Here is a 13,824-nt window from a genome sequence, read left to right as displayed (position 1 = left end):
CTGAACTATATGACTTTAAATATTAACGGAATACATAACCAAATCAAGAATAATTCAAAAGCAAGAGGAGTAGCTATATTAATTAGTAAAAATGTGCCAATTAAAATAGAAGAGGAAATAATAGATCCAGCAGGGAGATATGTAATGATAAAATGTCAGATATATTCGGAGTTTTGGAATCTACTCAATGTATATTCATCTAACGAAGAAGATCAAAAGTTTATGCAAGATATTATTTTGAAGATAGCAGATACGCAAGGGAACATATTAATAGGAGGGGATTTCAACCTTAATTTGGATTCAAATATGGACAAAACTGGGAAAAAAAATTAACAGAAAGAACAAAGTAACCAAATTTATAATTAAATCGATGCAAGAAATGCAACTTTTGGATATATGGAGGAAACAACACCCAAAGGAAAAGGAATATTCATATTATTTGGGTAGACATAAAACGTACTCAAGAATAGACCTATTCTTGTTATCAGCTCGTATGCAAGATAGAGTAAGAAAAACAGAATATAAAGCTAGAATATTATCAGACCATTCACCCTTGATATTGACAATAGGGTTAGAGGACATCCATCTAAGAATGTATAGATGGAGATTAAACTCCATGCTACTTAAAAGGCAGGATTTCAGAGAATTCAAATAAGTTATGTAAGCAAGATGAAGAAGGACTATAATCAGGAAACAGAGCAGTTGGAAAGGGAAATAGTAAATATAGAAAAAGAATTAGCAATGAAGGAAGATACAACTCAAAGAAGAGAATTGGCAGATAAAAAAATAAAATATGAAACACTACAAACATATAAGGTGGAGAAGAACATAATGAAGACAAAACAGAAATATTATGAACTAGGGGAAAAATGCACAAAATTCTAGCATGGCAGCTTAAGACAGAACAAGCTAAGAAAATGGTATTGGCATCAAGGAAAAAAGACAAACAAATCACATATAATCCAAAGGAGATCAAGGAAAACTTTAGAGAATTCAATGAACAATTATACCAAACTGAAAACGAAGGGAAAGAAGGGAAAATAGATGAATTTTTAACTAAAATTGAACTACCAAAATTACAAATAGAGGAACAAAATAAATTAACAGAACCATTTGAAGTCGTAGAAATACAAGAGATAATAAAAAAATTACCAAATAATAAAACACCAGGAGAGGATGGATTCCCAATAGAATTCTATAAAACATTTAAAGATTTATTAATTCCTCCCCTCCTGGAAGTAATCAACCAGATTGATAAAACACAAAGCTTACCAGATTCATGTAAAACAGCAATAATTACAGTAATACTAAAGCAAGGGAAAGATCCACTCGTACCAGCGTCATATAGACCAATATCATTACTTAACAGATTATAAGATAATAGCTAAACTATTAGCAAACAGATTAGCAGAGTATGTACCTAAAATGGTAAATCTAGACCAAACTGGATTTATTAAAAAAAGACGCACAACAGACAATATTTGTAAATTTATTAACTTAATTCATGCAGTAGAAGGGAGTAAAGCGCCAACAGTAGCAGTTGCTTTAGACGCAGAGAAGGCCTTTGACAGAGTAGAATGGAATTATTTATTCAAAGTATTGCAAAAATTCAGTTTACCAGAGAAGTATATTAATTGGATTAAAGCAATTGGATATAAGGGGCCATTGGCGAAAGTGACAGTAAATGGATATATATCAAAGCAATTTAACTTAAGCAGGTCAACAAGACAGGGATGCCCACTATCACCTTTATTGTTCGCATTAGCTATAGAACCTCTAGCAGAATGGATAAGAACAGAAAATAATATAAAAGGGATAAAAATAAAAGACAAGGAATATAAAATCAGTTTATTTGCAGATAATGTTATAGTATATTTAACAGAACCAGAACTATCAATAAAAGAATTATATAAGAAATTGCAGGAATATGGAGAAGTGTCGGGTTACAAGATTAACGTAAATAAAAGGGAAGCAATGCCAATGAATAATGCAGATTTCTCAAAATTTAAGAAGGAATCACCATTCAGATGGCAAATGCAAGCAATAAGATACCTAGGTATACAAATAATTAAAAATCTCGCCCATCTATATAAACTCAATTATTATCCAATAATGAAAAAAATTACAGGACGATTTAGAGCATTGGAAAGATTTACCATTAACACTAATAGGAAGGATAAACTGTATTAAAATGAACATTTTCCCAAGGATATTATACCTATTTCAGGCATTGCCAATACACTTGACAGAGAAATTCTTCAAGGAGTTAAAGAAAATAATAAGGAAATTTTTATGGAAAAGGGGGAAACCGAGGATAGCACTAACAGAATGGTATAAACAAGGAGGCTTACAACTGCCAAACTTTAAAAATTATTATAGAGCCGCACAATTAAGATACCCATCAGATTTTTATCAAACAAGGGAAAAGCCAGATTGGACTAGATTAGAACTAGATAAAATAGGGGAAAAGATACCTGAACACATATTATATAAATGGGATGAAAAATTGGTACAACGTAGGAGTTCTCCAGTATTACATCATCTACTCAAAATTTGGAAAAAGATTCATGTAGAAAGGAATAAAACAAATTACCCATTACCAAAACTAATATTGACGCAAAATCAGTTACTCCCTTTTACAATAGATAACCTTTCCTTTAGAGAATGTGAGAAAAAAGGGATCAAAAGAATAGAAAATTGTTTTTCAGGAAATAGATTATTATCCTTTGAACAAATGAAAGATAAATAATATAACTCAAGATACAGTGCTGGCATATTACCAATTGAGATCCTACTTGAATGACAAATTAGGAAGCAGTCTGAGGTTACCAGGGGGAAGTAATTTTGAATATGTGATTACAGATACAATGATAATTAAAAAATTTATAACAAATATGTATATTAAACTGCAAGAAAAGGAGAATGAGGAAACAAATGGTAAAACTAAACAAAAATGGGAACAAGATTTAAATATAAAGATAAAAAAGGAAATATGGGAGAAGTTATGTTCTGGAACGATGAGAAATACAATAAATACGAGGTTACGTATGATACAATATAACTGGATACACAGGCTATACATTACACCTCAAAAGTTAAATAAATGGGACCCAACAGTATCTGACAGATGTTTTCGTTGTAAAAAAGAAATGGGAACAACAATTCATGCAATCTGGACATGTGAGAAAGTAGAAAAATTTTGGGAAGATCTAAACCAGATATTAAATAAAATTACAGAAAACAATATACCAAAAAACCCAGAGATCTTCCTCCTAAGTAACATAAAAAAACAAAGAATTTGGAATTGATTTGGATGGTGCACAAAAAAGATTTGTTAAGATAGCTCTAGCCGTAGCAAAAAAATGTATTATGTCAACCTGGAAATTGGAAGATAATTTGAAAATACAACAATGGTATATAGAAATGAATAAATGTATTCCACTAGAAAAAATAACAGTTTAAGAAATAATATCAAAATATTTGAACAAATATGGGAGCCTTACATGAAACACAATAGAGAAAACCTACTGGGGACATTCACTACCTAAATTAACGAAAGGAGAAGGAAATGAAAAGAATTGACTCAGTGGAATTTCTTGTTTATTTTTATTGAATGACAACATTGTTTGACTGGTTTAATGTATCTTAGATTTTGTACTTTAAATGGATGGGGGGGGGAGGTGAGGAGGGTGGGATGGGAGGAGGGGGGGAGAAAATGACACTGTATATATTTGAAAAGGAAAATGTATGTATCATGGTCAATGTGGTTTATGGTGTGCAAAATAAAAAATTTAAAAAAAAAATTTGTCTGTGACCACCTGGGTTTCCTCTGGATGCTTGTGGGTCGGTAATTTAATTGGCCATGGTAAATTCTCCCTTGTGTTTAACCTGATGGGAGTTGATGGGAATGTGGGGAGGACTTTAAAAAGGGGATGAGTGTTAAAGAATGGCTCCAGTTGTCATGTAGAGGCTTTCTAACACAATACTGGAGAAATTCAGCAGGTCAAACAGTGTTCTATATATGGGGGGGTGGGGGGAAAAGGTGGGTTGGCAAAGAAAAATACACAACCAACGTTTTGGTCCTGAGCCCTTCATCAAGGTATGGAAAAATGTTGGCAGGCACATGAACAAGAAGGTAGGGGAGAAGGGAGGGAGAGCACAGTAGCAAGAAGGGGAAGGAGGGATAGATCTGGGAATAGAGAGGAAAGGGGGTGGAAAGAAGGAAAGGGAAGGGAGAGCAGTTTAGCAGAAACCAGAGAAATCGATGTTAATGCCATGCGGTAGGACATGGCCCAGCGGAAAATCAAGTGTTGTTCCTACAATTTACAGGCGGTCTTGGTGGGGCAGTGGTCAGACACGCGAGTTTGGGAGAGAGACACAGAACTGAAATGGCTGGCCACTGAGAGATCCCCGTCACTAAGTGCAGGTCAGTGGACTTAGCAGAATAATAGTTCAGAATAGACTGGAAGGGCTGAAGGGCCTGTTTTCTGTGCTGTAATGTTCTATGGTTCTATACATAACCAACATTTTGGGCATGAGCCTTTCATCAAGGTGAGTTCTTTGTTGAAGAGGCTCTCACACTTTGCTGAATTCCTCAGGAGTTTGTACCATGCATTCACCCCTTCTTTGTGAAAGCAAGCTTGTTATCCACCCTCTGCATGGTCTTCTTTAATGAAGAATTCCAAGAACAAGATGCCCACCACTTCACCCCACACCTCTGCCTTTCCCCTCCCATCCCAATGAGTGGCATAAGCCATGTTGATGGAAGTTATGATTTCATTTGGGAGATAAATGGATGGCTGGAATTCAAGTAGCTCAATCTCCAAGCAAATTGGATTTTAGGCCCCCGCAGAGATGAGAGCTCAAGATAAATGAAAAATCATTATTACGAAATGAGAAAAAATCCTGTTGAAGCCAGTAAGATTCAACTCCTCTACTTTGTCCAAATAAATGGATTGAAAAGCTCCCTTTGGGATATTGCTCTCGGGGTAACAAGCCACAGGATCAACGCTAAAACGTCAGTCATAAAATCAAGAGGGAGGAGGGTGGTTTTTGTGACAGGACAGCTGTTACCAATGGAGCTCCACAAGGCTCAGTACCTGATCCCCTTCCTTTTGAGCTATATAATGATGAGTTAGAACTAAATGTTGGAGTCATCATGAAGAGATTTACTAGTGATTCTAACATTGGCCATGGTTGATAGCAAGGATGGAAGCTTTAGACTGCAGGGTCGAGAAGGGAAATGGCAAATGGAACTTAATCTAGAGACGATAACAATAAGATTGAAAGAGTTCAGAGAAGATTTTGGCTGTAACGACATTGTTGCCTGTGGCGTGGACCCAGGAGAATGGGGTGGCGACACAGAGCTGTTCCTCATGGTTCTATCTCTTGGTTCTAATTCCGACAGCTCCATAAAGGCTTTGATGGCCGTGCCTGAGTTGGGCAGTGTGCCACGAGGCGTTTAAGACACTACGGAAGCAGTGGACTGGAACAGGGCACCAGAAACAGGGAGAACTGTTGAGAGAGAGAAACATTGAAACTGACCCTACGGGCAGTGGCCACGGCAGTGGCTGAAGGTCCCACTCAGGCCCCGGGGGAGGTGTTGGTGAATTAGATTCATCACCTTCTCGGAAAAGCAGTTCCTCCTCATCTCCACCCTAAATCTACTCCCCTGAACATTGAGACTACGTCCCCTAGTCTGGTCTCCCCCACCAATGGAAACTACTTACCTACGTGCAGAAAAGGGAAACCTCCATCATGAACCCTCAGCCATGAAACAAAACCACTTGGAGAATCTGTGGCCGGACTTCTTTGATCCTAAGGAGCCAGTGAAAGCCTTCCAGGCACAGCCCGACCAATTGCAAAGCCAAGAGGGGGTCTCCCCATGCCAGACAGCAGCTCCTTTGAAGAATCCAAAAAATTCCATCCATCTATATTAAAGAAACATAAGGATCTGGTACTACTGTCTTCTTTGTTACAAATGTTCTGGGCTGTAGGAAGTTGAGGGGAGATCGCGTAGAGATTTACAAAATCATGGTGGGTATAGGTAAATAGTCAAAGCCTTTCTTCCAAAGTAAGAATGTCTAAACCTAGAAGACATTCCGGTTAGATTTAAAGTGAAAAGGCACTGCATTATGGGGGATCTGGTGGCAGGTTTCAGCATCAATGGTGCCCCCCAAATGAGTTATTGCGCCCCTCACCCACCCACAGTACTAGCATCATGTGTTTTCGTCTACATGTGCTATAAGCACACGCGTTTGGCTGTTACTTCGGAGGGATGGCGGCACATGGAAGAGGTTCACGGCAGGTATGACATCCCCGAATCCTGCTCAGTGAGTTTTTGAATGTCAGTTTGTGCCCCCCAAAACTCCCAACACGGATACCCTTATGCCCCCTCTCTCCCGATTAGCCAATTAAACTTGTTTGATGCCGTCTCCGGGTGGTGTTTATGTGGATTGAGCTTCAAAAGGAAGTAGTAGAGATGGGTACAGTGGCAATGTTTGAAAGGCATTTAGACAGATGGGAAAGGTTTAGTGCACTAAAAATGGACACACTTGAGTAGACGACTTGGTCAGCATGGACAAGTTGGGCTGAAAGTTCTATTTCTGTGGCTCCCTGACTACCAATTGCATTCACTTCCCAGTTAGTAGGATGCAAGTATGATTGGATTCTCTGCCTTTGCAATCAGAGACTAACTTCTCCCCCTGGCAAAGTCCAGATCAGTTTCACTCACCACCCACCTTTATTAATGTATTCCTCTCTCCCTTCTCGTTTTGATGCGTATTGACCAATTCTGCACGGAGACTGCAAAATACTCTATATTAAAAATCATTGATTTTACTTCCCCTTTTGCTTTCAGTGTAATTTTTTTTGTAATATCGCTCTAGATGCTTTAATCGAATTAAAAGATTTGTCTGGGTGTTTTCTCCATCATCAAAGTCTCAGCCACAGTAACTATGGAACCAGTTCATTACCAAGTGTGGCTCCAGACCAAACAATGAGGTTAGTTCTTAACCTCCTCAGTCTTGTTTGAAATGTAGGCATGCAGCATGGCAACAGGCCCACTCAGCCCAAAAACCTATGCCTCCCATTGCACCCAATTGACCTGGAACTGTGCTTCATTTTTTTGAAGGGTGGGAGGAAGCCAGAGCCCCCCGGAGGAAACCCACGCAGACATGGAGAGAACATACAAACTCATTACAGACAGTGCCAGATTTGAACCCTGGTCGCTGGTGTTGTCACAGTCGTGCGCTAACCACTACACTAACTGTACTGCTATGTTCAGGGTCAACTAAGGAGAGATAATAAACAGAAGCATTGCCACAGATCTGTGAACAAAGAAACAAAGCTGAAGTTGCCTTATTGATTACCTTTGTATCTACTCAAGGCCCCAGGAAAAACATTGAAGGAAGGAATGCAAGACTGAGGACATAGCTGCAATGATGTTGAACACTCAGCAGACACACCAAGTAATGGTCATCAACCCAAAAAGATCTTTCTTGTGACCCTCTCAACACCCTGCCGAGTGTTTCCAAAACTTTTCTATTCTTCTTTCAGGAAATCCCAGCCTAGTTTCGAGTCACTAATGTGTGACTGAGGACCCTTTCCATCCAGCACACAGTCGCCATCAGGAAGGATTTACAGGAGTATCAAAATCACGACTGCCTGGCTGGGATGTAGATTCTTCCCGCAGGCTGTGAGATTGATGAGCAGTGTCCTGTAACCAAGTAAATCATTCCAAAATATTTATATATCTTTATTTTATATTCTAACGTGATTATTATGTGTTGTGTATTGTGTGTGTACCGTGAACTCGAGACTCAGTTTTTCATCTGTTTGTATATATACAGTTAGAGAATAACATGAATCATTCTGATTAAAGGCACAGTGATGTTGTAGAAACCATTGGCCTTTGCACAGAACATAGATGATGGACAGACAGTCTCCTTCTCTGATGTTTGGTTGATGGATAAATATGGGCCAACAATTCCTCTGTGATAACAACGCCTTGGGTTCCTGAGAGGCAGTCAGAGGTTAGCTTGAACACCTCTCTCAAAAGCAGCTCGGTGGAGCTCCCATGGCACTGCAATGAATGGAGTGACTAGAGTTTAAGTCAAGGGTTTGAATCCACAAATTTCATTCTCAAGATAAAAGAGTGAGCTACTGAATCGAGGAGGTATTACCAAAGATTTCAGATTCATTGCCAGAGTACATACATGACATCACATAAAACCCTGAGATTCTTTGTCCTGCAGGTGAAGCAGAATAACCACTAATTGGTAGCGGGATAAAAAAAACAGTGCACAATGTACACTTACATGTAAACAAAAAATGAAATGTAAACAAACTGACTGTACAATACAGTGAGAAAAAACATCATTAAAATGCAAAGGTAAGAAATGAGTCCCTGATTGAGTTTATTGTTGAGGAGTCTGATGGTGGAGGGGGAGCAGCTGTTTCTGAAGATGGTGGTGAGGGTCTTATGGCACCTGAACCTCTTTCCTGGATGGTAGCAACAAGAACGGAGCAATGCGTGGTGTGGATCCTTGATGATTGCTGCTGCTCTCCGATAGCAGCGATCACTGTAGATGTTTTCAATGGTAGGGAGGGTTTTGCCTGTGAGGTCCTGAGCTGTGTCCACTACACTTTGTAGGACTTTGCGCTCAGGGGTATTAGTCACCCCATACCAGACCATGACCTAGCCAGTCAGCACACTTTTCACCACACATCTGTATAAATTTGCCAGGGTTTCTGATGTCATGCCAAAATATGTTGTCTGAGGTTTCAGGCACATTAGAGCAAAGGCAAGAATGCAAGAGCCACTTGACAGTTTGCACATAGCAGTAAAATTTCATGAACGTCACCTTTAACATAGGAACATAGGAAGTAGGAACAGGAGTAGGCCAAAAATGGCCCATCGAGCCTGCTCCGCCATTCAATATGATCATGGCTGATCTAATTTATGACCTAACTCCACCTACCTGCCTTCTCCCCATATCCCCTAATTCCTCTATCATGTAAAAATGTATCTAACCGAATTTTAAATATGTTGAATGAAGCAGCCTCAACCACTTCCCTGGTTCGAGAATTCCAAACATTCACTACTCTCTGGGAAAAACTATTTTTCCTCATCTCTGTCCTAAATCTACTCCCCCGAATTTTGAGACTGTGTCCTCTGGTTTTAGTTTCCCCAGCCAGCTCAAAAAACCTTCCTACATCTATCCTATCCATACCCTTCATAATCCTATATGTTTCTATAAGATCTCCTCTCATTCTTCTGAACTCGAGCGAATACAATCCTAGACGATTTAATCTTTCATCATAAGTCAACCCCTTCATCCCAGGGATCAACCTAATAAACCTCCTCTGGACCGTCTCCAAAGCCAGTATATCCTTCCTCAAATGTGGAGACCAGAACTGGACACAGTACTCCAGGTGAAGTCTCACCAATACCTTATACAGTTGCATCATGACCTCCCTACTCCTGATTTCAATTCCTCTAGCGATGAAGGCCAACATTCCATTTGCCTTCTTAATAACCTGCTGCACCTGCAACCTAACTTTTTGCGATTCATGCACAAGTACTCCCAAGTCCCTCTGCACAACAGCATGCTGTAGTTTTCCACCCTTTAAATAATATTCAGCTCTTTTATTTTTCTTGCCAAAGTGGATAACCTCACACTTACTAACATTGTACTCCATCTGCCAAACCTTTGCTCACTCATCCAGCTTAACTATATCCCTCTGCAGACTCTCCACATCCTCATTACAATTTGCTCTTCCACTCAATTTGGTGTCATCCACAAACTTGGCTACACCACATTTTGTCCCGTCCTCCAAGTCATCAATGTAAATGATGAACAGTTGTGGGCCTAACACTGACCGGCACCCCACTTACCACTCTCTGCCAACCTGAAAAACTCCCATTTATCTCGACTCTCTGCCTCCTGTCAGACAACCAATTTTCAATCCAGGCCAATATACTTCCACAGACTCCACTTTGCTGTAACTTACTGATAAGTCTCTTGTGTGGCACCTTATCAAACGCTTTCTGGAAATCCAAATATACAACATCAACCTGTTCCCCTCTAACCACCGCACCCATTAAATCCTCAAAGAATCCTAACAAGTTTGTCAAACAAGATCTTCCCTTTCTAAAACCATGCTGCGTCTGCCTGATTGAACCCTTACGTTCCAAAAGTTTCACTATTTCATCTTTAATAACGGCTTCAAGCATTTTTCCAACTACAGACGTCAAGCTAATTGGCCGATAATTTCCAGACTTCTGCCTACATCCCTTCTTAAAAAGTGGCGTGACATTTGCTGTCTTCCAGTCTGCCAGGACCTGCCCAGAATCCAAGGAATTTTGGTCTATGACCACCAATGCATCAACTCTAACTTCCGCCATTTCCTTCAGAACCCTTGGATGCATATCATCAGGACCAGGTGATTTGTCTGGCTTTAGTCCCATTAGTTTCTCCATCACCACTTCCTTTGTAACAACTACTTTATCAAGGCCCTCCCCAACATTTCCATCCTTAACTCCGCACTTGGGCATGCTGAACGTGTCTTCCACCGTGAAGACTGACACAAAATATTTGTTCAATGCCTCAGCCATTTCCTCATTTTTTGCTACCAGTTTTCCTTTCTCATCCTCCAAGGTTCCTATGTTAACTTTGGCCACCCTCTTCCATTTTATAGATTTATAAAATTTTTTGCTTTCTGTTTTTATATTTTGTGCCAATTTACTTTCATAATCCTTTTTCCCATTTCTTATTACCCGCTTTGTAATCCCTTGTTGTCTCTTAAAGTTATCCCAATCTTCCAGTTTCCCACTGCTCTTTACAGCTTTGTACACCTGCACCTTCAATTTTATACTCTCCTTTATTTCCTTTGTTAACCACGGTTGATTTTTCCCTCCCTTGCTGCCCTTTTTCCTGACTGGAATATATTTTTGTTGAGCATTACAAAATATTTATTTGAAAATCTTCCACCGTTCCTCAACTGTTTCATCAATTAGCCTGTGCTCCCAGTCCACTCTGCCCAATTCCTCCCTCATCCTATGGTAGTCACCCCTATTTACGCATTATATATTAGTTTTAGATCTAACTCTTTCCCCTTCCATCTGAATGAGAAATTCAATCATACTATGATCGCTATTTCCCAGATGGTCTCTGACGATGACATCATTTACTCTACTTATCTCATTGCACAACACTAGATCCAGGAGAGCATTTTCTCTTGTGGGTTCCTTAACATGCTGCTCAAGAAAGCTATCGCGGATGCATTCTATGAAGTCCTCTTCCAGACTCCCACGACCAACTTGATTTTCCAAATCTATGTGGAAGTTAAAGTCCCCCATGACTAATGCCGTATCATTATTACATGCCTCACTTATCTCTCAATTTATTTTCTGTGCCACTAAACAATTGTTATTTGGTGGACGATAGATAACACCCATCAATAATTTTTTCCCTTTGTTATTCTTTATCTCTACCCAAATGGACTCAACATTATGCTCTTTAGATCTTATATCATCCCTCACTACTGCCTGGAGCTCATCTTTGATTAAGAGTGCAACACCACCTCCCTTACCATCCTGTCTATCTCTTTGCACCACCTGATACCCTTGAAAGTTTAATTCCCATTTAGGGTCACCTTGTAGCCATGTTTCCATGATGGCGACCCAATCATAGGCATGGGTACCGATTTGCGCCTCAAGTTCACTAACCTTTTTTCTAATACTGCGGGCATTCAGATAAAGTGCCCTTATGTTCTTTGTCCTTTTAATATCTAGTCACTTCTGTAACCTTTTCTTTTGATTTTTCTGCCCACTATTTTTCTTTGTAATTTTCTTAAGACTATCATTGACCCGAAAACTCACTGCACCATCTGATTTTTTATTTTCTCCTCCCAACATTACTTTTCCTATTTTACTTTTCCTGGCCATTACTTTATCTTCCCTACCCTTTTCCCTATCACTCTGGTTCCCATACCCCTGCCAAATTAGTTTAAAACTTGCTCCACTGCTGTACCAAACATACTTGCCAAAATGTTGACTCCTTTTGGATTTAGGTGCAACCCGTCCCTCTTGTAAAGATCATGCCTTCCCCAAAAGAGATCCTAATGATCCAAGAAGCCAAATCCTTGCCTTGTACACCAGCCCCTCAGCCACACGTTCATTTTCCTTATCCTTACATTCTTTTCATCACTTGCATTTGGAACAGGTAGTAATCCCGAGATCACCATCCTAGCGTTCCTGTCTTTCAGCTTTCGTCCCAGCTCACTGTAATCCCTTTTCATTACCTCCTCTCTTTTCTTGTCAATGTCGTTTGTACCCACATGTACCAAGACATCAGGCTGCTCTCCCTCTCCTCTCAGAATATTTTGGATCCGATTTGTGATATCTCGTACCCTTGCACCAGGGAGGCAGCACACCATGCGGGTTACTTATCTGGCTCACACAACCTCCTGTCTGTACCCCTGACAATGGAGTCCCCAATAACTACTGCATTTCTCCCTTTTCTTTTGCACCACTCTGCCAGGCTCATTGCCATTGACCTGGTGCCCATGGCTATCTTCTGTCCAGTCATCTCCCTCAACAGAATCCAACACAACATAACTGTTGTTGAGTGGGATAGTCACTGGTGTGCTCTCCGTTTTTCTCGCTTTTTTCTTTCCCCCCCTGACAGTTTCCCACTGACCTGACACGGGTTCTGGAGTATTTATCGCCCTGAAAGTTGAGTCGATTAACTCCTCACTCTCCCTTACAAGCTGCAGGTCATCAATATGCAACTCCATATCCCGAATTCGCTCCCTTAGTAACTGCATCTCGATACACCTGGTGCAGCTGTGGCCATTTGGGAGGGTGGAGGTCACCCATTGTTCGCACATCTGACACCCAGTACAGAGCACTAACCCTATGGCATGACTCTAAATACGAAGGCAAATAACTCAGCTTACCTTTTCTCCTTGGCTGCTTTTGCCGAAGCCTGATAAGCCAAAGCCAGAAAGTCTCACACCTTCACAGCTCCTGATAAGCCAAAGCCAGAAAGTCTCACTCCTTCACAGCTCCTGATAAGCCAAAAGCAAAAAGTCTCACTCCTTCACTGCTCCACTCAGTCAATGAGCCACTCCCTCCCCTTTCACTCCTTTTATTGGCCCCTTGACCAATTAACCCTGTCACTTTCAGCAAGCTCCTCCTCCTCTGAATCACAGCCCGACCCTCTCCAAGCTCCTCCTCCGACTCCCAGCAGAACCAAGTCGGCCCAAGCCCCGGTAAGCCCCTGACTTTAATAGCTTACCTTCTCCTCAATTTCAACAAGCTCCTCCTCCTCTGACTCACAGCCTGACACTCTCCAAGCTCCTCCTCCGACTCCGACCTGAACCAAGTAGGCCGAAGCCCCCGGTAAGCCCCCGACTTTAATAGTTTACCTTCTCCTCACTTTCAACAAGCTCCTCCTCCTCTGACTTACTTTCAACAAGCTCCTCCTCCTCTGACTTACTTTCAACAAACTCCTCCTCCTCTGACTTACTTTCAACAAGCTCCTCCTCCTCTGACTTACTTTCAACAAGCTCCTCCTCCTCTGACTTACTTTCAACAAGCTCCTCCTCCTCCTCCTCCCAGCAGAACCAAGTCGACCCAAGCCCCCGGTAAGCCCCTGACTTTAATAGTTTACCTTCTCCTCACTTTCAACAAGCTCCTCCTCCTCCGACTCACAGCCTAACCAAGTAGGCCGAAGCCCCCGGTAAGCCCCCGACTTTAATAGTTTACCTTCTCCTCACTTTCAACAAGCTCCTCCTCCTCCGACTCCGACCTGAACC

General features: G+C 40.8%; 1 long non-coding RNA gene across 2 annotated transcripts in view; it reads right to left on the bottom strand.

Annotated features, from left to right (window-relative positions):
• LOC138748237 (uncharacterized) overlaps positions 1–13,070 on the bottom strand; it is an 85,543-nt gene extending 72,473 nt beyond the window's left edge. For both annotated transcript variants that reach the window (XR_011347893.1, XR_011347892.1), the window contains exon 1: positions 12,964–13,070. This is a non-coding gene — a long non-coding RNA (uncharacterized lncRNA). The remainder of the gene's footprint in view (positions 1–12,963) is intronic.
• Positions 13,071–13,824: the final 754 nt, after the last annotated feature.

Source organism: Narcine bancroftii, chromosome 13 (assembly GCF_036971445.1).
Source record: "Narcine bancroftii isolate sNarBan1 chromosome 13, sNarBan1.hap1, whole genome shotgun sequence".
Taxonomy (NCBI): domain Eukaryota; kingdom Metazoa; phylum Chordata; class Chondrichthyes; order Torpediniformes; family Narcinidae; genus Narcine; species Narcine bancroftii.
Note: the sequence above shows the minus strand (reverse complement) of the source record. Positions and strands in the feature narration are given on the sequence as shown.